We start from the raw sequence: 25,688 nt of genomic DNA, 5'->3' as shown, positions 1-25,688 counted from the left end.
TCATGAACACTATAAATATTCTAATTATATTCTGTGAATATGTTAACAGCAGTTTATGGAGACGGGAGATGACCTGATCAGTCCTTTTCTGCAGGTGGTATACATGAAGTGCACCCTCTCTCTCTCCAGGCCTTGCCTCTCTCTCTAAGTGGAAAGACAGAAAAGGTCAACCAATAGCAAACTGGAAGATGAAGTAGATCTGAACGAGGAGGAGACCACTGAAGTGGTAATCCAACAGTTAACAGCAATAGTCTCTTCTGCAGGTATATAGAGAATTTTTTCTTCCTTTCGACTAATTCATTTTAATTTGAGAAATATGTTGGGAACTGAAAAAGCAGGAAATTTTGTTATTTCTTTCCCAGACAATGAACAAGGAAGACAAAGGTGAAGAAGATTGAGTTACCACCCAATGTTTTAAGTTTTTCATGTTAATTTGGTTGAAATTGCCTAAATTTTATTTTTTTAAAGAACTATTTATTTATTTAATATCCCACCCTTCCTCCCAGGAGCCCAGGGCAGCAAACAAAAGCACCGAAAACACTCTAAAACATCATAAAAACAGACTTTACAATATATTACAACAAAACATTCTTAAAAACATATTAAAACAAACATCTTTAAACTTATCTAAAAACTGAAATAGTTAACCATTCAAATATCCATGTATGAGTTTTGTTAATGTTGTTTGTTGAAGAAGAAAACTAACCAGAAGAACAAACTATCTTTTAGTACAATTTAAAAGCCTGTTTGGGTGGTGGCGATTCTAGCACATCATGACAAAAATATGATAAATTGAACAGCTGGAGCTGGTTCATCTCCTTAATGACTTCACAACTTCATTCTGCTTTAGTACTAAAATGACCAAATTATCATCCTATTTTTTGATTAATATTAATCTGAAAACAATTCAAAATAACTGCTTAACGTGTACCTACCTTCTAACGAAACCTACATCTCTGAATATGGACTAAGGTTATATTAAACAATAATGTACTTCTAATAAAAAGGATGATTAAATAGAATCTTCCTCACTAGTGATTTAAACTGTGATTTAAATCATTAAAATCAAGTCCTTCAGAGAAGTAATTTAACTCAGATCAACCCTGCCAAGGAATAACCAAGGACTGATATTAACAAAGGAAACCGAGAACATCCACATATTGAAATGCTCTGCTATAGCTTGTGACTGTCACACAAAAGCCTATTTTTTTAAAACAGGTACAGATATAGGTAGTTATTTATATATATTTATGACAACCAGACATTTGAAATATGTATGTGTATAAAATCATAGAGTGTGTGTTCACACAAGCACATTGCATACACAGTCCTTCATATTCTAAGAATTTCCCCACTGGATTGCTCTAGAACAGCCCCCTCCAAAGGTTTGTGCCTCCCCAAAACACCCTCCCCAAATTTTGTTACTTATTTTTTAAAGATTTGCTTTTACTCCTACAAATCCCCTGCTGTGATGCCACTGGGAAGGCAGATTTAGCTCCCTTAGAATGGGAAGCCTGGTCTTCCGTGGCTGTAACCTGCTCTTCAGGGAGCTCCAATATTCTCCTAGCCTTGGCCACCATGACTGGAAAGAACTCAGACTGGAAAAGCCTTCCCTTAAGTCTTCCTCTGAGAGCTCTCCTTCCTCTCTCTCCTCCAGAGAAAGAGACCTCAGAATCTGAAAGCAAACCCAGAACTTCTGCCACGTTCCTGCTGTGCTTGCGCTTTCCCTCAACAGGGGGTGTGCATCTAATAACCTTAGAAGAGCCATGTCACCTGCTCTTGTGCATATGTCCCCCACTCCTGCCCCTCCCATGAGTAGGAGATGATGGGGGTAGGAGGAGGATGAAGCAGCAGAAGAGGCACGGGAGGGGGAGGAGGTGGCTGAACCCGAGGGGGATGGAGACTTAGGGTTTAGCCTGGAGTGGCCTACTAATATGCTTCCTTTCCCCCCTCTTTTTAATAGCAAGGCTCCTAGATTCCTGTTGGGAATTGCGCATGCGAGAGTCCTTGGAAGTGCCTGCCAAAGACTTGGCACCCTTCACCTCCTTTGCCACTATTCCTTTAATCCATGCCAGGAAATTCGGGAACTCTTCCTCCCCTCGGATACCAGTCATATAGGAACTGTGTGCACTCACCGTTTCTGCGCCTAGATCCTGCAGCTCTGCAGCTGATTCAACCCTGGAAGAACGGTTGGAGAAAAGATCTTTCTGGCCGCTATGGGAGGCACCTGCCTGGTCCTCCACAGGACTAGTCACCAGGGATCTATCAGCTCTGTTGCTCTCCATGGCGGTTTCCAAGTAAGCTCTCACCAATCCCAATGTGGGGGTGGGTGAAGAGCCTCTCTGCAATTCAGGCCTGAATGCACAGTTTTTGGTGGGAACCATGCAGTCCACGTCAGCTACCCGCCCACCTGCCGAAAATCATGGTTGCGCCTCTCCAGTTGAGTAGGTGCCCCCCGCTGATGTTTCTGAATCCCCCGCTGGTGTTTCCCCCAGGCACCTGGTTGGCCACTGCGAGAACAGGATGCTGGACTACATGGGCCACTGGCCTGATCCAGCAGGCTCTTCTTATGTTCTTAATCGCTCCTGGCTCACTCTTACTCCTGAAGCATGGCTCTCCTCCGTTACCCAGACTCCCTCGCAGCTCCACAAGTGCAGCTGCTGAATGCCCCCCACAACCCACTCTAACTAAGAGGGATGGGTTGGTGAAGGGAGGGGAAGAAGAGCAGGTTAGCAGGAAAGGTGAGGAAAAAACAACAAATAAATAAAAACTGCTAAGAAAACAATAGAAGTGGCTGAGCTCTAAGGAGCTCTGCTAAACCTAGCCATTCCCAGCAAAAGGCAGGACCAGTCTGGGGAGAGCGGGGATGGCCCCTCCCCCGGGATGAGGCATTCAGAAATGGATCCCACCTACACAGCCAGAGCCAGGATCCATTCCCAAGAGTCAGGACTGCCCCCAGGAACCTTTGTGGATATTGTGTGTATGTGTGTGCACACAAGCACATTGCATAGAGTCCTTCATATTCTAAGAATTTTCCTACTGAATTGCTCTAGAACAGTCCCCTCCCAAAGGTTTGTGCCTCCCCAAGACACCCTCCCCAAATTTTGTTACTTAATTTTTCAAAACTTGCTTTTACTCCTACAAATCCCCTGCTGTGATGCCATGACACCCAATTTTTTTTTGTGGATTTAAAATAACATATAATGGACAACATTCTCCCCAAAATAGGCGAGTTATATTTTTTCATGTGGCGACCTTTTCTAAAAGGGTATTTTTGGAAATGGGTTTTCTTTGGAAATTTTAGTCAATCAGTCCAAAACCTGGTCTTTGGTGCCACTTGTGAAGCTGGCTCAAGCCAATGGGGAATTCATCTTTTGAAACTGGTCTTATACAGTCAAATATTATTTACTAAAGGGAACTGGGGCAAGAAAAGAGATTACTACTATCAGGATTGAGATGTTTCCCTTGCCATTTCATTGAGCACTTAGTCTACTGCTCAGTAAATCCAACTATGAAACAAAATATTCCCACGATTTAAAGAAGCCATCAGAAGAAGCTCAGTCTTTCCCCTCCAGGAAATAGTGCTTTTTGGGTTAGGTAGGGTACCAAAATGTATCCAAAAGAGTTATAAAATGGGCTCATACTAGCATAATCAAAAATGTTGTCAAACAGATGTAACTGGAGCTTGTGATGCTGCTGTATTTTCATTTCTTAATTAAAATTTACATATTGCTTGATTGCAGTTTACATATAGTTTCTGCTATGTTCACAACAGAAAGGTTGCAATCCTATGAACATTTACTTGGGCATTTACTGAACATGTATACGAGCAGGATATACTTCATAATAAATAAAGATTAGCCATGTTGAACCCATATTCATATCCTAATAATAATAATAATAATAATAATAATAATAATAATAATAATAATAATAATAATAATAATAATAATAAAATTTAATTTATGTGTCGCCTATCTGGCCGATGGCCACTCTAGGCGACGTACATGTAAACAGTTAAAACACAATGGGATAAAATACATTAATACAATATATAAACAATACAGCAGCAACAACAATATTAGTGCAGGGTAAGAGGCATTTCAGTCATAGAAGTTAACCCTCCCCGGAAATCCCAAAGGCCTGTTGAAAGAGCCAGGTCTTTAAGGCTTTCCGAAATACATTTAGGGAAGAGGCATGCCGTAGATCTTGTGGGAAGGAGTTCCAGAGGGTGGGGGCCGCCACTGAGAATGCCCTCCCTCTCTCTAGTTCCCGACAATCTAGCTGTTTTTGTCGGTGGGATTGAGAGAAGGCCCTGTGTGGCTGATCTTGTCGGGCAGCATAATTGGTGGCGTTGAAGGCGCTCCTTTAGATAAACTGGGCCGAGACCATATAGGGATTTAAAGGTTAATACCAACACCTTGAATTGGGCCCGGAAGACAACTGGAAGCCAGTGTAGATCGAACAACACTGGTGTGATGTGATCCCGGCGGCGACTATTCGTAAGTAGTCGAGCCGCCGCGTTTTTTATAAGTTGTAGTTTCCGGACCGTTTTCAAGGGTAACCCCACGTAGAGCGCATTACAGTAATCCAAACGAGAGGTGACCAGGGCGTGTACTACCAGTGGGAGCTGATGAACAGGAAGGTAGGGTTGCAGCCTTCGTATGAGGTGTAATTGATACCAGGCTGCCCGGCTCACTGCCGAAATCTGAGCCTCCATGGACAGCCTGGAATCAAGCACAACCCCAAGGCTGCGGACCTGGTCCTTCAGGGGTAGACTCACCCCACTGAACTTCAGGTCAACATCTCCCAACCTTCTCTTGTCCCCCACAAGTAGCACCTCGGTCTTATCGGGGTTCAACTTCAGCTGGTTCCTTCCCATCCATCCACTCACGGATTCCAGGCATTTGGACAAGGTCTCCACAGCCAACTCTGGTGAAGATTTAAACAAGAGATAGAGCTCCATCTCAGTAAATATGCTTAAAAATATAAGCATAACACGCCTAATCCTTAAATTGGGATCAGCACCTGGAAGATCAAGAGCTCCATATACTGAACTTCCACTATACTGAGTTTCAAGTGGCTGTATCCAACAATGCAGATGTGCAAAACAGAGCTCCCTCTTCCTCTCCAGTCCCAACAAACCCTCAAGATCAGCTCCAGAGAGTTGGGGAATAAAAAGAAATAATTATTCTTACTTGATTGTGTGTTTATTCTTAAACTGTTGGTTAATATCACAATGAAGAAGATGGTGATATCTGTGGCAAGTGAGAAACAAGGGGAGTCAGAGATGGAGGGACAAACTAGATCCATAGCATATTCTTACCTCAACCACAAGTGGCTTTTTACAAGCCCCCATAAAGACAACAACTTCAGATGTGCTAAGTGCTTTGAAGATTACACTATCAAATAGCCGAGAAGCATGACATAACATGCAATACAAGTTTTTAAAACATGCATCCTGTTAAGATAATTGGGTGGATCTTGTGCAGATGGAGATTCCCAGGGCTAGTAGAAACTCGGAGGAACTGTGAGAAAACAATGGAGAGGATGTGCAGACAATTATTTCTGAATTATGAAAGGACCCAAATCATCCCACAACCAAAAAGCAGACAGTAGTATTTATTTATATATTTTGGCAATTTATATTCCGCTTGATCACAATAGTCTCTGAGCAGACTGACTCTAAGCCCACAAACTGGAAGCGTTCAATATATATCCAGATTCCAAAAAAGGGGATCCCTGGGAATGCAGTAATTATCGAACTATTGCCTTAACATCCCATGCAAGTAAGGTAATGCTCAAGATTCCACAACAAAGGCTCTTACCATATGTGGAGCGAGAAATGCCAGATGTCCAAGCTGGATTTAGAAAAGGAAGAGGTATCAGAGATCATGTCGCAAACATACGTTGGATAATGGAACGCACCAAGGAACTTCAGAAGAAAATCACCCTGTGCTTTATAGATTACAGCAAAGCCTCTGACTGTGTAGATCATGAAGAACTATGGAATGCTTTAAAAGAAATGGGGGTGCCACAGCATCTGATTGTCCTGATGTGCATCCTATACTCTGGACAAGAGGCTACTGTAAGGACAGAATATAGAGAAACCGATTGGTTCCCAATCAGAAAGGGTGTGTCACCTACTTGTTTAATCTATATGCAGAACATATCATATGGAAAGCAGGATTGGACCAAGATGAAGGAGATGTGAAAATTGGAGGGAGAAATATCAATAATTTAAGATATGCAGATGATACCATACTATTAGCAGAAACCAGTAATGATTTGAAATGAATGCTGATGAAAATTAAAGAGGAAAACACAAAAGCAGGACTACAGCTGAACATAAAGAAGACTAAAGTAATGACAACAGAAGACTTATGTAACTTTAAAGTTGATAATGACGACACTGAACTTGTCAAGGATTATCAATACCTTGGCACAGTCATTAACCAAAATGGAGACAACAGTCAAGAAATCAGAAGAAGGCTAGGACTGTGGAGGGCAGCTACGAGAGCTAGAAATGGTCCTCAAATGCAAAGATGTATCACTGAACACTAAAGACAGAATCATTCAGTCCATGGTATTCCCGATCTCTATGTATGGATGTGAAAAGTTGGGACAGTGAAAAAAGTGGATAAGAGAAAAATCGACTCATTTGAAATGTGGTGCTGGAGGAGAGCTTTGCATGTACCATGGACTGCGAAAAGGACAAATAATTGGGTGTTGGAACAAATTAAACTGGAACTATCATTAGAAGCTAAAATGATGAAACTGAAGTTATACTTTGGACATATAATGAGAAGACATGATTCACTAGAAAAGACAATAGTGTTGGAAAATACAGAAGGGAGTAGAAACAAAGGAAGACCAAACAAGAGATGGATTGATTCCATAAAGCCACAGACCTGAACTTACAAGATCTGAACAGGGTGGTTTATAACAGATGTTATTGGAGGTCGCTGATTCATAGGGTCGCCATAAGTCGTAATTGACATGAAGGCACATAACAACAACAGTAAGCAGTGTACAAGTAACTCAATACAAAAAACCCAGCTAAAACAGTTCAGTTTAGTAAAGCCGAAGTGTTAGTCTTGAGCACCTGAATTCTGCAGCCCTCTGCTTACCCTACCCAACAGTCTTCCTCGAAATACCAGAGAAGCTTTCCTAACAGGTATTTTTTTAAAAAAATCTAGTTGCAGGGGAAGTAGGCTTGTTGAAGCAAGTGCTTCTACTACCTGCAGCAAATTAAGAGCCTAAGAAGTGTCCTACTATTCCACAGGTTACCAAAATGAAGTTTTTCCTTTACTCTGAAAAAGGGGCAGGACATGAAACACAACAAACGTTCCTCAGTTTTTGTTCTGTTTATCAATGAGAAGCCACATGAGTGTATTGTAGTCTGAATGTGAAAAGGTCCTGGTATGTAAACAGATGGGAAATCTGCATTTGTGAATGGGGAGGATGAGTGAGATGTATATTAGACAGTTGGGGTTTGTGCAGACAGGGAAGATGTACAAAACTGCATTAAAAATAAATGAAATAATCAGTTTTCTATATGTAGTATATACACATAATTATTTTCATATCCAGGAAGGTTATGAGAAATTCAAGCCTATAAAACACAGCCCTTTGGTAAACAAAACAAAATATACAGAAATATTTCCAAATTGTGGAAAACCTACTGCCAAAATCCTTCATTAGGCAAGGTATATTAAACTTTTATTAAAGTCTAGCCTCATATACTACATTACAACAAAGTCTTTGGCAGCTCCTGTATCAAATAAATAAATAAAATAAATATAATATGATCACTTTATAGCAAAAACTCACTTTAGAACTAACTGCTACCCAACACTTCTAAGCTCCTAGATTTTTTGCTCAGTTCTGCATTTTTTATATTACAATAAGACCCTGAAAAAGACACTCCAATAAACCTTTATTCAATGCTGTTTTTCCATTACCTGTAAAAATGGAGATTGGACTTACATTAAAACCAATTGTAACAAACAAAACCAGATAAAGACAGGTCTTGCAAAACCTGCCTCAATAAAAGAAGCCACTGATACCTGAAGCCTTTCAAATTAAGAGCCAAACGCCTGGGTAAAATGGGAAGTTTTTGCTGGTCCAATATGTAGATAATGATAGCACTAGGCTCACCTCACTGGGAAACGTATGTCACAAGCAGGGAGCCACCACTGAAAAGGCCCATTCTTGTGTCACCATCGTCCACACCTCCCTTGGAGATGGCACACAAAGAAGGCCCTCTGATAAAGAATACAGGGTCCAGGTTGGTTCAAGTGGAGGAAGGTGGTCCTTGAGTGTTGGGGTCCTGAGCTGCATGAGGATTTATAGGTCAAAGCCAGCACTTTGAACTGAGCCCAGAGACAAATTGGTTGCCAGGGCAGTCATGTCAGAATTGTTGTTACATGTTCTGACCATCCTGCCCCGGTCGACAATCTGGCTGCTGAATTCTGCAACAACTGCAGTTTCAGAGCCATCTTCAAAGACAACCCCGCATATAACACATTGCAGTAATCCAACCTAGAGGTTACCAGAGCATAGACATCTGAAGTTTGGTTCTCCCTGTCCATATAGCGGTGCAGCTGGACCACCAATTGAAACTGATGAAAGGCACTCTTGAGCCTCAAGTGACAGTAAAGGGTTCAGAAGTACCCCCAAGCTATGTACTTGCTCCTACAGAGGGAGTGCAACCCCCATCCAGAGCAGGCCACATCTCATCCATTCAGTTTAGGAAACCACCCACTAGCAGTGCCTCACTCTTTTCTGGATTAAGCTTCAGTTTACTGGCTCTCATCCAGTCCATTACCAAGACAAAACACTGGTCTAGCACATCCACTGCCACACCTGCAGATATAAAGAGGAAGTAGAGTTGTGTGTCGCCAACATATTGCTGATGACTAACTCCAAAACTCCAGATGACTCCACTCCATAGTTTCATCTAGATATTAAAAAGCAGGGGGATTAATCAGACCCTGCAGAACCCCACACTGAAGGCTCAACAGGGCCAAACAATAGTTCCCAAGCACCAGGCTCTGAAAATGACCATCCAAGTAGGACTGGATCCACCACAGAGTGGTGCCACCCACCCCCAAATTGGACAGCCACCTCAGAAGAATATCATGGTCAATGGTATCAAAAGCCACTGAGACATCAAGGAATATTAACAGTGACACACTTCCCGTCTCTTTCCTCACACAGAGGGGAAAAAGGCATTTTCCAAACCAAAACCAGGCCTAAATCCCTATTGGAAAGGATCTAGAAAATCAGTTTCATCCAAGAGAGCCTGGATCTGGCCTCCGACTACATGCTCAAGGCCCTGCCCCAAAAGGGGAAATTGGCAACTTGTTGGTAATTACTTAGATTGTGTGAATCCAAGAAGGGCTTCTTAAGGAGTGGTCTTACCATTGCCTCCTTTAAGCAGGCAGGGGTCACCCCCTCTTTCAAGGAGACATTAATCACCTCACTGGCCCAGCAGAGGATGTTCCCTCCTTGGTAGTTTTTATTAGCCATGAGGGGTAAGGGGCAAGAGCACAGATTGTCTCCCAGACTGAACCAAACATCTTGTCCATGTCCTTGAGCCCTACTAATTGAAACTTGTCCAGCACAAAAGGACTAGATGGTCTTCTGGACACTTCTTGAGATTCATCTGTTGTAACAGTGGAGTCAAATTCCTGGCATATACAAGCAATTTTATCCTATGAATGTTTTGCAAACAAATCACAGTGAGCCACTATTGGTTCCACCAATTCTTTCAGATCAGACTGTAAAAGGCCCCACACTACCCAGAAAAGCTCTACTGGATGACACAATGGGGATGCAACAGAAGCAGCAAAATATGTCTTCTTCACTGCCTTCGCTGCCACTAAGTAGGTTTGATAATGAACACTTCCTAGTAGTGTTCAGCTGCATTCATCTGGAGTTTTCCTCCACTTGCATTCAAGCAACCTCCCAGCTTGTTTTATTGCCCTAAGCTCTGGTGTATACCATGGAGCCAAATGGGCTCTATGAGGCAGGAGAGGGCACTCAGGGGCAATAATGTCAATGGTTCTGAGCCACTCGCATATTTCACAAATCAGCCAGGGCTTCAACAGGAGCTCCGGTGGTATCAGCCAGAAAATCCACCAAAAGCCATCTAGAAGCCAACTGGATCCAACAACCTCCAAGGGCAGACCGTGAGATTGAAAGCATACTCATCTTACGGCCTGACAAGCTCCCACAGAAAGCCACAAACAGATTTGATGTGACAGCTGTGGCCTCTTAATGGATTCCATTTGGACTACTGCAAAGTACTGTATGTGGGGACTGTTTGGAAGCTTATGTTGGTATGAAGAGATGTCCTGGTAGCCTAGATAACTGAGTAGGCCAGATGAATGTAACATTGGTCACTTGCCTGGAGACGTGTACTGGCTCCTGGTTCATTTTCAGACACAATTCAAACTGTTGGTTTTAACCTTTGGACCCCTACATTATTTAGAATCCTGGGTACCCCAAAGTCATCCCGCCCACATGAACCTGCCAAAATGTCCAAGGAGCCTCTAGATACAAAGCTGATGAAAACAGCAATGAACGGGGTGTGCGTGGAGCTACTGTGTTCATCCCTGCTGCTCCTCTTCACATTTCCTTACCTTTGCTCATAGCACCTAATGAGAGCTAATGAGAAAGCTGTATGTGTAATGACCTACAGCTGCCTTTATTTATTAAAACTCAGGGGGCTCTTCTTCTAGGGCCAGAGTCCTAACATACAGTAAATGATGAGATCTCTTCAGCTATGGATGTACATGTTTCTGTTTCTTTTAGGGTCACCTCAAGCATTTCCTATATTGAAAGTACTTGAAAAGCAACAGGAAGGCCATCACAACTGTCAAACATGGGTATTTCAGTATATGTAGACTGCATGCAATGAATGTGCATTCAAGTGATTTATGAGGCTTCCATTTTTTTCCCCTTAGCAATACTTAAAGTGTAGCAAACACAATAGCAAAGGTACAGCATTAAGCAGCACCAAAGTCATGCCATTCTCTTCTATGACCGATCACTGAGAAGATTCATGTTTATTTCATCTTTCTGTGATGCCTGTAAAGTTGTGTCAGTTAATATTTGGAAGAACATAATTACCTATGTGACAACACTATTATATGGTTAGGTTGTATAGCTCCAATTTCCCACTGCTGTGGGCTAGCTGCCCATATAGAATATTGATTAGTGATAGATTTTCCCATTAGAGTTCCCCACATGTTTTAAGAAGAAGCCTCAAGTTTAAAGAGGCTCTTTGTAAATTTTTCCCCCTCCCGTTTGACTGTAGAGTTTTTTCATTTAATTCAGGGTCAGCCAAGCTCCTAAGAGTGTAACGTCAACCAGATAACAGGGTAACAGTTCTTTTTTGGCCTTCCTGCTTCCAAATGCAGCCTGATGCCTGCAATGCTGGGATGAGGTATAGGCGAATTCAGAGATGGCCAGACTGATAAGTGTTAGAAATTCCCAGAGTAGCATGTCATGTACCCTGTCATTTGTTCTTCATTTATTCTTATAAAAGGACTGTGTTAAGCCCCAATCTACCAGTCTCTTGGACTTGGTCACTCACCTTCCAATTGCTGCTTGGAGGCTTGCTTTGCCTTGGGATTTAGTAGGTGAGAATTAGTCATTCTTTTCCAGTATTGGATATTTAGAATTTACAGGATGTCTTATATGGCTGTAATCAATGTATAACAGTGTTTTAAAGCTTGAATAATACTAACCAATGTTTAAGTGAACAGGCTTTGAAACAGCCTGATATATTCAATTATATTGTTTTACCCTGAGTTTACCTCAGTTAAACCCAGGAATGAATGTTACCTATGTAACTAAGAATTAAGCATGTATGAAATAAAAATTATTTATTATGCTGTGAAGATCTCATTACTTTGCTGATATATCCCTAGTCCTAAGAGAATCTTTGGTGGGCTTTTCCTTTTTATCAGCACCTGTGGATATCTCAAATATTCAGAGACAGACTGCGGTTAGGTTAGCACAGTGTTTGGCAAAAGCCACATGGTTAAAAGGGTACTCATATGAACCCTTGATCCTCCACATTCACTAGAATGAGATAATCCAAACTATTTCACCATGCAAAGGAACTATGGGTTCTGGGTCCAAATATAGGTGGGACAGGTGACATGTTTAATGCAAAGGCACCAAACTGAACATCTAGAGCATCCAGCCCACTAGCTTTCACTTGTCTTAACTCAGAGGGGTGGTGTAGCAACCACCAAGAAGTAATATATAAGAAGAGATTGCACACTCAACTCCCAAAACAGAAACCTGCCCATCCAACAGAACCCCTTTCACATGCATTATACAGGGCTAAAGGTTGAAGAAGTGTAGCAAGGCTAAAAGCAGAAGGGTTTGATTAAAACAGCCACTGTACTTGCCCTCAGGCTACCTGACAACCTCTGAGCTCATTGCGCAGTCTTTGGCTGGATGCAAGCAGACCAGCAACTTTACGTCACTACTGGGGTTAGTTGTTGAGCTACAGCAGGTTGTGGGTTGAGTAAATGAGAATCAGAAGGCCACTAATTCACTGTCCCTCCCTCCCTCCCTCTGATTCCATGACCAGGCTTGCCATGCAGCAGACAAACAACCTAGGCTGCACCACAAGAAGATAATAAATGAAGGCAAGAAGTGATGTCTGAATGATGCAGCACAACTTTTTAAAAAAATGTTGTCCATAGCCTGAGAAGAGCACAACTTGGGGCTACAAGTTAGATAGTGAAATATTTCAGGCTGACATTGCAATATCTCCTATCTTTTACAAGTCCCTCTCAATATCTTTTGTGACACAGGGTAGTAGTCATGTTTTCTTTTTATAGCAGCACTAGGGCCTGCATTGTTACAACTGCTTCACCCCTCAAAAAGTACAGTCAAAATTCAACTATTCAACAGAACACTTTGAAAACACTGTCAAACTTTTGACACTAACCAGCTCGTATTTTCAAAGACTTTGCAACTGCATTATATGATGCTCAATTTTAGATTTAATTCCCTTAACGCATCAAATGATTTGCAATGAGTTATATTCAAACACTGAAAATTTCACCAGTTTAGAATGAGCTTCATACAAATAAACGAGATGCACTGAGCTTATGATACTGTTTAATTCTCACAGGACATCATCAACCATCTATCTTCCCTGCACTATTTTATATGTCTTTAATTCCTGAAGTTATAATCTGCTGAAAATTACCAGATATGAGAGCATTCTTTTCAGGGAAGAGCATTTAATATACAGTAGGGCCCCGCTTATATGGCAGGTTCTGTTCTGGACCCCCGCCGTAAAGCGAAAAACGCCGTAAAGAGGAACCCCATTGACTTTAATGGGCCGCGTCGCGCGAAAATGATGCGAAAACGGCGCAAAGTCGCAAAAGGGAAAAAAAACCTTTAAAATTGAAAATGAAAGGCGTTGCATCAGCGGAACGCCATAAAGTGGGGCCCTACTGTATTTGCAAACTAGTACATATTCTAGATACATAGTTACAAATTATTGCCATTATGCTGGAATTGGAAACAATTCTCTAATCATGAATCAGACTTTTAAATAATGTCCACAGCTGTATATACTTTCTGCATGGAAAAAATGCCAAGGTAATCCGAATAATTAGCTGGACAAGAGCTCTCTGGGTAGAGGCTTTATATTAATAAATACAATTTTAATTTATGAATTGCTTCCTATGGAGCATCTCTCAGCAATTTGACAATACAATAAAAACATATAAAACAACTGCACATATAAACGTAATTTCAAATCCAATACAGATACTGACAGAGATATAAATCTCCAAGGAGGTTTTCTGAAAGAGGCCAGTCTTCAAAAGCCATTGAAAAGAGAGACAATAGAGATGGCAGATTCTAAAGACAAAGGAGCAGATAGTGGAGATACAAGGCAGGCTGGCTACAATTAATCATGTTCCAAGGAGGCCCATAGCACTTGATTTCACTTTGTACAGGAATCTACTATGACAACCAAGGCAGGAGAAAACATGGGGGAAAGAATGCTGCTTTAACACAATGCTTTGAGGGAATGGCCAAGCTCAGTAGTAGAACACATGATTTGGATACAAATGTACTGAGGCTCAATCCTTAACATCTCCAGGTAAGCTGTGAAGGTATTATTTGTTTGTTTAGTTTATATCCCGCCCTTCCTCCCAGTAGGAGCCCAGGGTGGCAAACAAAAACACTAAAACAACCTCTAAAACATCTTAAAAACAGACTTTAAAATATATTAAACCAAACATCTTTAAAAACATCTTTTTAAAGATTTTAAAACATTTTAAAAAAACAATTCCAACACAGATGCAGACTGGGATAAGATCTCTACTTAAAAGGCTTGTTGAAAGAGGAAGGTCTTCAGTAGGCACCAAAAAGATAACAGAGATGGTGCCTGTCTAATATTTAAGGGGAAGGAATTCCAAAGGGTAGGTGCCACTACACTAAAGGTCCACTTCCTATGTTATGTGGAACGGACCTCCTGATAAGATGGTATCTGCAGGAGGCCCTCACCTGCAGAGTGTAGTGTTCGACTGGGTATATAAGGGGTAGGATTATCTTTCAGGTATCCTGGTTCCAAGCTGTATAGGGCTTTGTACACCAAAACCAGAACTTTGAACTTGTGCAATTCTTTCAGCAGCTGGATGATATCCTGCCTCAGTGAGCAGTTGTGGCACTGCATTTTGCATCAGCTGCACCTTCTGGACTAACCTCAAGGACAGCCCCACATAAAGTACATTACAGTAATCTAGCCTGGAGCTTCCAAGTGCATAGACAACAGTGATCTGGCTATCCCGGTCCAGAAACAGCCACAGCTGTCTTACCAGACGAAGCTGGTAAAAGACACTTCTAGCAGCTAAGGTCACCTTGGCCTCTAGCAATGAAGATATATCCAGGAGACCCCCAGACTACAAACTTGCTCTTTCAGAGGGAATATGACTCCATCCAAAGCAAGCAACTAACCAATTATCTGAACCCGGGAACCAACAACCCATAGTGCCTCCATCTTGCTAGGATTCAGACTCAAGTTTATTGGCCCTCATGCAGCCCAACACCAAGTCCAGGCACAGGTCCAGGCCTTGCATGGCCTCCCCCAATTCAGATGTTACAGAGAAAGAGAGCTGGATATCATCAGTGTACTGCTTACACCTCACCCCAAATCTCCTTTACCACTCCCAGGGGCTTCATATAGATGTTAAATACCATTTGAGACAACATGGTACCCTGTGGCACCGCACCGCACAACTGCCAGAGGGGCTTAAAAAATCATCCAATGCTATTCTCTGAAAATGACCCTGGATATAGGATCGGAAGCACTGTAAAACAGTGCCCCTGATACCCATCACACCAAGTCAACTTAGAAGGACACCATGGTCAATGGTATCAAAAGCCACTGAGAGATCAAGAAAGAATAGCAGGGTCATACTCCCCCTGTCCTTCTCCCAATAAAGGTCATCTATCAGAGTAACCAAGGCCAATTCAGTCCCCATAACCAGGCCTGAACCCACACTGGAATGCGGCAAGGTAATTGATTTCATCCAAGAACATTTGCAATTGCTGCACCACAACCCTCTTGATCACCCTCCCTAAAAAGGGGGTATTTGCGACTGGGAGATAGTTGTCACAAACCAATAGGTTCAGGGTGAGCTTCTTCAGCAGCTGTAGGATCACTGCCTCTTTCAGAGTGTTTAAGACCTCTCCTTCTCTCAAAGACTCATTGACCACACCCTGGATCCATTTGGTCATACCCACTCAGCAAGCTTTAATAAGCCAAGAAAGACAAAGGTCAAAAGGAAACATTGCTCGTCTCATTGTTGCAAGCACCTTGTCCACGTCATCAGGCCACATCAACTGAAACTGATCCCAAGAAGTTGCAGCAGACATTGCACTGGATACCTCACTGGGGACTACAGTAGATTTGAATGGGACATCCAGATTGCTATGGGGGCAAGCAATTTTACCCTCAAAGTGCCTTGCAAACAATTCACAGTAGGTCTCAAACTCCATTTCCTGGTGCTGATGTCAAAAGACCCCTGACAATTAAAAAAAAAACCACTGGAGAGCTACTTGAGGATGCGATGGTGGTAGAAAAGTGGCTCTTCTTTGCCGCCCTCAATGCCATACAGTAGGCAGTTATGATGTTTTACTTGTGCCCAATCACCCTCACAGCATGTCTTTCACCACTTGTGCTCTAATCACCATCCAGCCTGTTTCATTGCCCTTAGTTCACTGGTGTACCAAGGTGCAAACCGGGGTCCACAATGCCAGACAGCGCTCGGGGGCAACAGTGTTAAGAGCCCAATGCGTCTCGTTGTTCCACAGTGTGACAAGGGCTTCAACAGGGTCACCTGCTCTATCTACTGGACCCCCCAGGGTGTTCAGGAATCTAGTGGATTCCATTTAGTCTCCAGGGGCAGACCATCTTAATCTGTCCACCACCCCTGCAGAGGAGGGCAGGAGCAGTAAGTCTACACTTCACCAGGAAGTAGTCTGACCACGACAACTGGGTGACATTCATCCTTCCATCTCCAGAACACCCCTTCTTCCATCTGGAACAAAAACCAAGTCAAGGATGTGCTCTGCCCTATGAGTCGGACTGGTGACAACTTGAGACAGCCCCATGGTCGTCATGGAGGCCATGAAGTCCCCAGCCAAAACACTAGAGGCAGCCTCAACATGGACACCGAAATCATCCACAACTATCATTCTGGGCTCCCCCAATACCACAGCTGAGACGGCCTCCACCAGTTTGGTCAGAGAAGCTGCTGGGCAACAGGGTGAGTGATACATTAGCAGCAACCCTCATTTACTGTGTCCTTGACTCGACACCAGGTGCAGGCCCTCACAGCCAGCTCAAAGACAGAGTGGTTTCCTGGTGACAGAGAGGGAAATACTATGGACTACAGCAATCCCTCCCCCCTGTCCCTGCAGCTTATGCTGCTGTTGTACCAAGTATCCAGGTGTGCAAAGCTGGGTCAGATGAACTCCTCCCAGCTCACCCACCGCCTCGGTAATACACACCAAATTAGCACCCTGATCCATGATCAAATCATGGATGAGAGTGGTCTGATTGTGTACTGATCTGGCATTCAACAGCAGTACACACAGGTTTGTGGGCACAGCAGATGAGCAACCAGGAACCCATCCATGAGAGGAGTGGGCGCAAGGAACAGACCAGGTTTCTGCAATGCCCACTATATCCTTTAAAAACAAGTATTCCAGCTCACCCATCTTGATTCAGAGATTGCTAACATTAGCATATAAACACTGATATACAGCAGGGGTGGGGAAGTGTCTCTTGCTGGAGGGCCAGATAATCTCCTCAACCCCTGGCGGGCCAGAGTTGAAGGTGGGTGGGGCCATTCATCTGTCAACTACCTGACATCATAGCAACATCAAGTGATGCTTCCCTTTGAAGCCCTGATTTTCAGGAATTCAAAGCAAACCTGAAGGTGCACTCCGATTTGCTGAGGATAGGAATACACCTTCAAAGCCCCACCCCCTGAAGAGAAGCGGAGAGGGGATTGAAGGTGTGCTCCAATTGGCCCATCTGCTGAATGGAAGATGGGAGCATACCTTCCAATATTTCCTCCCCCCTGTGTTTCTACTTCAGACTCTGCAGTCTGAAGGAGAAGGGTGGAGGGGATTGAAGTTGTGCTCCAATCTGCCCATCAGCTGGAGGACAGGTGGGAGGGCACCTTCAAATTCCCACTGTCATTAGAGATGTCAGCTGGTAGGCATGGTTTGGGGAAAATGGCCTCGGGGGCCAAACTGAACTCCTTGGGGGGGCATGACTGGCCCAGAGGCCGGAGGTTCCCCACACCTGATAATCTGCTAATGTCTCTGGCCCTTGTGCTTTAATCTATAGCACTCTGAGCTCTCTAACTGACTATAATGTCCACCTGCACTTTCATTGCCTAGTTCTACCACTCTCGCATTTGGACAATCAAACATTTTCAAACTCATCTCTTAGAAATGATTTTTCATGAACTGGATGCTTGTCAGCTCCTGTCAACTTTCTTCTACTAATCAGTTTAACAGCTGCCAAGTCCCCTTTTTGATTTTAAAAGCAGCAACAGTTTGCTATTACTCTGCTTTCACTCTGGTTTAAGTGAAGCTCGCCCCACTTGCACAGGGATGGCTTGTACCAAAATGTCCCCTAGTGCACAACAATCCTCTCCTCTCAACACCATCGTCTCATCCACTGATTGAGACCTCTTGAACTCTGTCTGTCTAGCTGGCCCTGTGAGTGGAATAGCAGCTTTTCACAGAAAGCTACCTTGAAGGCCCTGGCTTTCAATCTCCTACTCAGCAACCTATGTTTTGCATCCAGGATCAACTACATTTCCAACATCACTGGTTCCAGCATGCACTGTGACCACTGACGTCTCCCCAGCCCCATCTACCAGGCTATCTAGATAATATATGACATCTGCAACCTTCTTATCATGCAAGCAAGTCACCATGCAGTCTGCACACCCACCACAAACCCATCTATGTCCCTAATGATCAAATCACTACCAGGAGCCACCTCGGAGTAACTTCAGTGTGAGAGGATACTGGACTGTTCCCCAATGAATGGGTTCCTTCTATGGGATTAACTTCCTCTTCTTCAGAGTGAGATCCTCCTTCCCCGACACCCTCTTTCTCCATTTCAGCAGAGGAACTGTCACCCAGAGAGTGGAACACCACAATCACATCCTTGAAGGCATCTTCCACTAACCTACCTTTCTGACTCAGCTTCTCCAGGTACCTCAAAGAAAAGAACTTATTCCCTAAATTTGATCTGAAAACTAAGCCTATACTTTTATTATAAGCTGACTTTTCCACTGTGTCACATCCAGTTTGGTCCTAACAAAAACATAAGACAAAGGCTTCAATTAGAACCATACTCTTAAAGCCCAGAACAGACTGCCAATTACTATTACATCTACAGCTAACCCATCATCAAGTACAAACTGAAGGTTAAACATGCATGAGCGATGTTTATTATTTAAGGCATTTACAAAAATAGAGCTACCTTCTCACATTTCAACAGTGTCAAAGTTGACAAACAAGTCAGCAGGTCAAAGTCCAACTTCTTTAGTAGGAATAAGCCTGAGTGTTGAAAATGTTTGGATATGACCCTAAAGAACCAAGAGCCCAGGCATGTAATTTGCTTTCAAATGAAGTCTTTAGTGCCCTTTATCCCCTCCATAGTCAGATTTGACAAGTATTGTAATAAATATTACATGTAGAGAGTACAGTTAAAATCAAGTTAATGTTTACTGAAAGAATATAAAGAATCATTTTTAATAGCATTACTTGAAAATAGATCTAATCCAGCAAGGGAAATTCAATTTACATCTACAGCAATCAGATTTTGATTTTTACTCCAGGGATTTGTTACAAACTGTCTCTATTGAAATGTGCTTACTGTACAGTATTTAGCAGAAACAGTTTAGCTGTAATAAGCTGATAGTCTGCACGGGAGCATGGATCAACTTGTTTTCATTAAGTATGTAGGCAGCTTTCTAACAGCCTTCATGTTGCTGCTCAGTCTTTGCCAGAGAAAGCAGAGATTGCTCCTCTAAAAACCATAATTTATGAGTTTATTCAAACCCTTCAAATTGCTCTAAGTAAACGCCTCTTACATTTGAAAATTCCCATGGCAACTCATTTAGTTTGGCAGGCAAAGGGACCCCAATTCAATCCTTTTATCCTTCAGCTAAGCCATTACAATGGTAATTCTGTTCTGACACTCTGAAGAGACAGCTAATTACTATACTTCGGTCAGAGATAGATTGTCCATTCAGATTAAAATGGTCCTGCATGGTTGGAAAGAGAAGGAACACCTTTTTGCACAGGAGGGGGATGCAGTCTCACATCACAGCTTTCTACTAGAGAGACACTATTATTGCAAAGTCAATATATACCCTCAACTAAAAGATTTAAGCCACAGTTTCTAAACAGAGTAATACAAGTACAACATGATTGAAACCAGTCTAGTTAGATCATCCTACCCCATACATGGCCAACTGACACCTTCAAATCTTTTGAATTGGCAGTTTTACAAGTGCCACATAATGTTTTTTTCTGCATTTGCAAGGAATCAATCTTTCAGTGTAGCAGCACCAATTCTCTGGAACTACCTGTCCATCGATATTAGACAGGCACCTTAGCTGTATTTTTTCAGCACCTTCTAAAGACTTTTTTGTTTAGGAAAGCCAACCCAGACAAATAACATGAACATGTAATTTTATTTTATTATGTATATTTTAAGAACTGATGATTTAACTTATATTTGAATAAATGTTAGCTTAAAATTATGATTTAAGCGATGTATATAAATCCTGTTAAATAAGTTAAGCAAGAATTGAGTTGTGTCACAAGAAAATGAAAGTGGACAATCCACAATCCACACAGAAAGTTATAGATGTTGACCTCAGAAAAAAAACATTTGTCATCACTACCAAACGACAAGCAATATCCTGTTACTTGTAAGTGCTATTAATGTTTGAATACTGGATAAGGGATCAGCAGTGGAAAGCACAAAAGTTAACAAAACCTGAGTATTGTACTACCGAAGAGAACATTGTCTAATTTTAACTACACAGGAAGAAAATAGCTCATATTTGTAACTGAGAGGAGAGAGACTGTCCAACACATACCTAATTAAGAATGTTAAAAGACTGGTCAGTGCTTTCAAGTTAGTTACTGAGCCAGTTTTGATGTCATGATAACCGTGTGCCCAAGTAATGGCCCACAGGCTAGATCCAGCCTCTTGCTTAATTTCATCCAGCCTGTGGCAATGGGAAATGAACTGAACAGGTCCTGGATGGAGTTAGCAGCAATTTTGAGGCCGGCTTACTTGGCCTCCACCTGTCCATTTTTTGCCTGGCTGCTACTACTCTACCTCTCCACAACCCAGTCTTGTCTGATAGGGTCAATTGCTGCCATTATTATTTTGAATTTATTGTGTCTGTGATGAAATTAAGTCTCTTCTGCCTTTTCTGTTTTGAGACTATAAAGCCCAGTTTGTGGGGGCTCAACATTCTGTGTCTCACAAACAAGTATTCCACCTTCTATGTGCTTACAGCCACAACCTCTGTTGCAGCCTGGGAGCTGTGTAGGAAGCTGTGTGCTCCCTACAGCAAATAAGAGGGAGGATGAAGGAGCAAGATGAAAAGAAGCCGCTTAGATCCCCAAACCCTTCCACTCCTGCCACTGGAAGCACTTCCCAGGAGGAAGAAGACTGAGACTTATCCTAAACTTCAGGACTTTTTCTTTTCCTGCTTCAGCAGCAGCAGCTTCCAAAATTGCCTAGTCAGAGCCAAGGCCTGGCAGGAAAAGCATTCAAAAAACCAAGGCACAATTAATTTGTAACTTGGCAACCCAAAACCAGAGTTAAATGAGGGTGGGGTGTAAAAGAATATTTTTTTAAAAAAAAAAAACAGATTTATAACAATAGACTCAATTAATGTTATTAATATCAAATTGAGTACTTATATTTTAATAGCCAATTCTGAGCACAAACTCCTGCCCCTTGATAACTCTGTTGCTTTCTTTCTACTCAGTTAAGTGCCATGGAGTTCAGTGCTACTCCCAGGTAAATAGGGACAGAACGTCAACATTCAGCGCTTAAATTCCTATTATCAAAAGCCTGAAATCTGGACAACAGATGCTGCATACTGTGTAAATAAATCATTATCATAAATATTATATCTAATGGATGCTGCAACTCTGCTTTTGTCAGTTATTTATTACTTACTAACTACATGTATATCTTACTCTTTCTTCCACTATGGATATCATACAAAGCTAGAAGAAAAATTGCAGTAAAGGGCTTGTTTGACCTTATTTCAGTGTCAGAAGAGACCTCTCTATCAGACCCAGTTTCTGTTCTCCAAGAATAGTCTCAATGCTCGAATAAGGCTTATTAACACACTTTTTGCATCATTCCCACCCATAATTTTGCATCACTCTCAGTAACACACACTAGCATGACTCATCCACCTGACTCTTTTGGCATTATAGCTTCACAGTGGGGAGTCCATAGGAGCAGTCCATTCAAAATAAAAACCAAATTAAACAATAATAAAATTTGAAAGTCTTGGGGACCAAAAAACTCCCTCTTGCAGAGCTGGATACAGGTCACAGGTTTGACACCCCTTAACTAGAGAGGTCTTAGCTACTACTGCCACCTGATCCCTTAGAAATAGGTCTAGGGTGATTTATAGCGAAGTGGGAGGGAGTGCTTAACCCTTTCCCTACCCACTGATTCTTTCTGGCAGATGCCCTATCAGCATCTATGTCAGCGTTATGAGGGCAAGCTATTATTGGGAACTGTGTGTTTACTCTTAACATCTACTCTGGTTTTCAGCTTAATTACATTTACTGAACTGGTCCAGACATCATGTACAGAATTACATTGTCATCCTATTGTCACAGGATGAAAAGGAAACAAAAACAATTGAAAATATTTATTGTTAGTAAACAACCCAAATAGACATATAATAAAGGCAAAGGTAACAATGAAAAAGCTCTCCGAATGGACTCTCATGTATGATTATCTTGATTCACATTCCAAGATAATTTATTTAAAAATGGAACTACAGCATCCTGACTCATCTTTGCTTGCTCCTGTGAATTCAGTTCCTCTTTCTCAGCTTCCCTGATCAGCATCATCAGCTTTTTCCACTATATCTTCTTTTTAAATAGAATTCAAGCAATTCTCTAGCTAATAATATTTCTACAGCCTGGACATCTCTTTCACATCAAAGAATAAGAACCTCAACTTTGGAAATAAATCCACAAATTAATTTACCCCTATTTTCTAGCCTGTGTTGTATGGCCTAAAGGGTAAAAGAACAAACCTCTTTTAAAAGTACGCTGCATGATTACACGGAGATTATTTTTATCACAGGCAAGAAGGTTCTTTTAAAAAATGTGTCAGGAATAAACTGCCTGAAAATGCAAGTTTTACAAACTCTCCCTCTTGTCATGCTGGAGGTCTTGTGGATTTAACATTACATGGACAAGCAGATTTAAGTCTTGGGCTTGTGTGACCTTCTTCCCCTTCTCTGTTCCATGTGTGAAGTGAGACATATGAGGCTGTATCATATAGGCAAGTTTTGAGGGGATCCTTGACGAGAAACAAACACATGGCTGCAGGAGGCTGCCAAGCAGGCAGGATGAGCAAAGGAGGCTGGCAGGCAAGCAGGCAAACAAGCAAGAAAGGGGGGAGGGAGGCTGGACAACACTGACGCTATTTTGGCAAAAGCTGAGGAGGAGGGAAGTAGAGGGAAAGTAGGATGGTTGATGAGAAGCTGCCAAGGCCTGTCTTGGCTGTTCCCAAGTGGCTCAACTTGGTCTCCCTCTTCTGCTTCTGTCCTCCTTGCAAGAGAAATTCTGAAAAGGAGGGGGTGGAGAGGATGGTCAATGGCAGACCAGCAAGTAGATGGAGGTTGCCCATCTAGCAAGCAGGCAGGCAAGCAAACAGGCAGATGGGGGGGGGCAGACTGAAGGAGATACGCTCTTAGGGAGAGACTAAGTGGAGTGATGTTCTTGGATATAGAAAGAAAGGTTATGTGGGGTGTAAGGGGAAAAGAAATGTTCTTGAGTGCAAAGGACACTGGGGAGCAAAGGAGAAATGGAGGGACTAAAGCAAAAGGTTGAAAGCATCAGTTCAGGCTCCTCCTTTCAACCTGGAATGTTGAGACTTTGACAGGTGGGTGGTACAACACCTACAGTACCTAGAGGGGAAGGGACAGAAGGCATGGGGAACCCATTCTCCTTTGCTTCTGAAGTCAATATGGCATCAGATAGTCTTCAGGCACAGAAAGAAGGCTGGGGTTTGTGGTCTCAGCACAGGAAAACAAAACAAAAAAATTACTCATTGCTGGGAAATTCATGAATACATTTATGGACCCTTTGTGTTTCAGAACTATTTTTTTCCATATGCATATTTGATCTATCAATTCATATTATTAACGTATGTTTAACTAAATGACAGCTCCAGTTATAGCTATAACTAATCTATAAATCCAGTCTGGCAAGAACATAAAGGTAGGTTCTTATGCATGGTTGCTCAGGAGCAAGCCCCACTTTAAAAAAAAACAGGTTTGATTTTTGAGCAAAAGTGTTTAGGAAGATTTATCCCCATGTTATGGAAATTGTAGGAGAAATAGGTCTGTCTAGGGATTAGCAGATGCCACTTCCAAATACAATAGCCATTGCTCATTTGAATGTGTTACATTAAGGCAGCAATCATATGCCACACAAAAAAGTCATGTCAGTACCCGGAAAGGCGGCAACCCAAACGGCCAGGGACTGAAAGCAAAAAGAGCCGCAAAGCGGGCTCCTGGGGGAGACGTGAGGCACGAACCAAGCAGCAGGGTAAAGCAGGGAGCTGCAGCCACCAGCTCCCGTTTAAAAGCTGCGACCGCTGCCTGAGAAAGAGAGAACCGCAGCCGCGGTCTCTCTAAAAAGCCGTTAGGCTAAAAGCTGGGGAGAAAACGGCCCGGGCAAGGGCGAAAAACCTCCCCCCAAGGAAAATCCCCAGAATAACAAGACACAAAGTGATATAGACAAGACAGAGGGACGGAAACAGCGTGAATAGACACACAAACGAAGACCTCCACACCCTGTCACACAATACAAAAAACTTATCTAGACACTAAGCAATATATCTTGCATGGACGAAGGCAAGAATGAACTGGAGAGTGGGAGGGGCCTGGCGCCCCTAGTCTTGACTTCAGAAACATTCTTGCCTTTGGACGATAGGTGGAGCTATAACCCTCATGATGGCATTGCTCCTATGGAAAATAGCAGATGCCACTTCCAAATACAATAGCCATTGCTCATTTGAATGTGTTACATTAAGGCAGCAATCATGTGCCACACATACTAGAGAGGACTTGCTTTTGAAAGCAGTGGGACTTGCTACTGAATAATTGTACATATAAATTCAATAAATCATGGTGAACCTACTATGATGTTTTATTTCACTTTAAAAATTTGCACTTTTCTACTCACATCAGGGGACCCTATGTATGACTTCACCTAGGTCCTCACTAACTCTAGAGCTGCCTCTGTGTGAGGGTTGTCTCAAATGGAAAATTATAGTTTGTTCTACCTATGGTTAGTTCGAACAAACAAGGATTAAACCATTATTTGATCCTGGTTTAAATTAAATGTTGTTAGAACAAACCAGTTTCCCATAGTCAGATGTAACTTAAAACTTTGGTTTGCTCCAAACTGCACCTTTAAACTTGCATGCAACGAAGGAGGGAGGAACAGGCAAGCTCTTGGAACCAGTAGAGCCTTCTGCCAGTAGAACAGAGATCTCCAATGATTCTCCTCTCTCCTGAAATTCCCTTTGTGTCACCTCTAACTTTCAAAAGACCCCTACAGCCCTCCAGAGGTTGGGGAGAAGAGAGGGAGGAATTGCCAAAAATTACCTTGACCTGCTGACAGGAGATTCCAGTGGACTGAAGAGCCTTCTATCAGCAGAGGGACACCAACTGGATACAGTCCACAATGAACATATATACACTCCACAACTCAATGGGACATTTTGGAGCTATTGTAGCCATATAATTGTGCTGTTAGCATCAAAACATAAGAGAAGTGCATGCTATTAAGTTGTCATGTCTTGTAAATAT

General features: G+C 42.3%; 2 protein-coding genes across 7 annotated transcripts in view; both read right to left on the bottom strand.

The window, feature by feature from the left end:
• The window catches only part of QKI (QKI, KH domain containing RNA binding), a 230,753-nt gene that overhangs the window by 45,588 nt on the left and 159,477 nt on the right, over positions 1–25,688 (bottom strand). The gene's annotated exons all lie outside the window — the stretch shown is intronic.
• The window catches only part of LOC133383498 (uncharacterized), a 41,739-nt gene continuing 21,510 nt past the window's right edge, over positions 5,460–25,688 (bottom strand). For both annotated transcript variants that reach the window (XM_061624342.1, XM_061624343.1), the window contains exon 3: positions 5,460–5,528. The gene's annotated coding sequence lies outside the window, so the exon portion shown is untranslated. The remainder of the gene's footprint in view (positions 5,529–25,688) is intronic.

The sequence above is a fragment of the Rhineura floridana genome, chromosome 4 (assembly GCF_030035675.1).
Source record: "Rhineura floridana isolate rRhiFlo1 chromosome 4, rRhiFlo1.hap2, whole genome shotgun sequence".
In the NCBI taxonomy this organism is placed as follows: domain Eukaryota; kingdom Metazoa; phylum Chordata; class Lepidosauria; order Squamata; family Rhineuridae; genus Rhineura; species Rhineura floridana.
The sequence above is the reverse complement of the archived record's forward strand: the minus strand, read 5'-3'. Positions and strand labels throughout refer to the sequence as shown.